The 2,784-nt window shown below is 35.3% G+C and overlaps 1 pseudogene; it reads right to left on the reverse strand.

The window, feature by feature from the left end:
• Positions 1-2,062: 2,062 nt before the first annotated feature.
• On the reverse strand, positions 2,063-2,180 carry LOC145260011 (5S ribosomal RNA; annotated as a pseudogene).
• Positions 2,181-2,784: the final 604 nt, after the last annotated feature.

Below are 2,784 nucleotides of genomic sequence, written 5' to 3' on the forward strand. Positions count from 1 at the left end.
CTCCAGTGGCTGTCCTATATACTGTTCACAAATCAAATCGATGTTTTTGTTAATTCTTTAAATCATCTCATTCCGACCTATTGAAGATCGTTTTATATTCCTATTCTTCAAATCCTGTATTTACTGTAGCGTGTATTTTCACATCAGTGTGTAATAAGCCTCCGTGCATAGAAGTTCAGAGAACTTTTGATTGCACCTATTCAGTTGCCCCCCACCCACGAGGGCAGAGCTAGACACAAGGTCGGTTTTAAATGTGGGAAAAATCCAGTTCCCCAAAAAGTGGCACTTTGGATAGGAACAAAAATAAAAATGATCTTAGTCATGAAAGATTTCTTCTCAATTGACCGAGGACAGAAACGATAAAGTGTAGCATCAGAACCGATACTGCGCTGTGATCTTAGCTCGAATGTCAATTTGCTTGAATTTTAAACGCTTAAATGGAAAATTAAACGGGGCACTACCGACACCTGGTGTTAGTTTTATTACTACAGAAAAGAAACAAATCTACATAAATATGCATGTATATGTGACATGTACATATGACATGTATATGTGACATGTACATATGACATGTATATGTGACATATACATGTGACATGCACATATGACATGTATGTGACATGCACATGTGACACGTACATGTGACATGTATACGTAACATGTTTATGTGACATGTACAGATGACATGCTTATGTGACATGTACATTTGACATGTATATGTGGCATATATGTGACATGCACATATGACATGTATGTGACATGCACATGTGACATGTACATGTGACATGTATACGTAACATATATATGTGACATGTACATATGACATGTATATGTGACATGTACATGTGACATGTATATGTTACATGTACATATGACATGTATATGTGACATGTATATGTGGCATGTAGATGTGACATTTACATATGATATGTACATGTGACATGTATATGTGACATATACATATGACATGAATATGTGACATGTACATGTGACGTGTATATATGATATGTACATGTAACATGTATATGTGACATGTATATCTGACATGTACATGTGACATGAATATGTGATATGTACATGTGACGTGTATATGTGACATGTATATGTGACATGTATATGGTGAAAATGCTGTTAACTTTCAAATAGAGCGCTTAAAATAAATTGTATAAACTTGGTGATAATATTCACATATTCCACTCGGTGATAATATCCACTTTTTTGGTCTACCTAATAGTCTAACGCTAAGCAAAATGACATAAATAACATATTAATGAGCTTTAGAAGAGACGTGAGTATATGGATCCATCCAGAGTGGTGTATCAACTTTTATTCGCGACATTTTATTCGTGCAATTTATTTGCTAGACAGTCATTTGGAAATAAAACAAAAGTAAATTTTGTGAATCGAAATGGTTAGTGCTATGATTATTCTAAGGCATACGTCATTGTTATAAAGTTTATTTGCGTATTTTTGAAATACATACAGCAAAACGAAAAATGGTAAAACAAATACAAATATACAAAAAATAGATGATACTAAAGACAAGATAAGTTACTTTCCTTTCTACCTGGATAAGTTTTGTGTTTTAACTTATTTTAAAGTGTTTATTTACTTTGAAAACAAGTAGTGACAAGTATTACATTATAACAAGAAAAAATCTCTGACATTAGACGGTCATCGGGCGAGTCTTGATAATTGCTCAAATACTAAACAAAATACTAATATTTTGTTTAATTTTGGATTTTTGAGCGATTATCAAAGGTCTTCTTGCGAGGATTATGGCAGCAATGATTAGTTTCTGCTTTAATGAATAGAGTGAACACACGGATTATTTTGAACTGGACCACTCTTTAAATTAAGTTAAACCAAAAGTGACTACTTAGAGTGGTGCCTCTAAGCACCGTAAGGAGAGTTTATATATTCTATCCCATTCAAAGCGAAAGTAGAAGTTTCATAGGAAGGAGCATAAAATTCACAAGCGGTTTCTAGTCGCATGTCCCAGTTAAGGTAGATGATGACGGTAGGTTTTTGCAGCTCTTGCAGGGATGTGTCAGCGTCCCCCTATATACAGCACCTGGTATTCCCAAATTGATCCCCTATTAAGTACTGACCAGGCTCAACGTTCCTTAACTTCGATGATCTAATGAGAATCGGTGTGTTAACGTGATTATGCCGTATATAGTTTATATATTGTGAATGAGTGAGTTCGCACAACATCCCCCTACCAAGTCTTTTTCAACCGTAAAAAACTGTTAATATCTTTTCTGCTTCGGGCCGATAATTAATAGATTGGTGAATTTTCACTTTCTGTCCGATCGTCGTTATTGCAGTGTTGGTTGGGGTGGATTGCGCTCGAACGTCTTAAAAATAGCGTCGATCGGCTGATCCTTGACGGGTAATGTGCCGCTAGTGTCCTCTAAGCAACGTTTGTTTTAACTGATTTTGATAGCATTTATGTATGATATAAACAATATCGCCAATCCTTCCCAAACTGAAGTATTGTTTTTATAACTTAAAATAACAAAAACTTTCTATCCAGGGTTAAAACGTCTTTTAGGTCGTCTTACGCAATTAATATTTTTTCGGAAGGATTTTACCAAAAGCCGATGTCACCTTCCGTGGGAACATGGTTTCAGCAGGTGAGACTTCCGTTGGGGGGGGGAGGTCAGATTTGGCATAATTCTATAGACTTGCAAGAATTGTTGTAAGGTTTTGTCCGTTGACGTATCCTATGCCTTTTTAACGCTCTTACTTTTACTGTGCCTTTTTTAATACTCTTACTTT

Source organism: Euprymna scolopes, chromosome 35 (genome assembly GCF_053919585.1).
Source record: "Euprymna scolopes isolate OS-2025 chromosome 35, ASM5391958v1, whole genome shotgun sequence".
Taxonomy (NCBI): Eukaryota; Metazoa; Mollusca; class Cephalopoda; order Sepiida; family Sepiolidae; genus Euprymna; species Euprymna scolopes.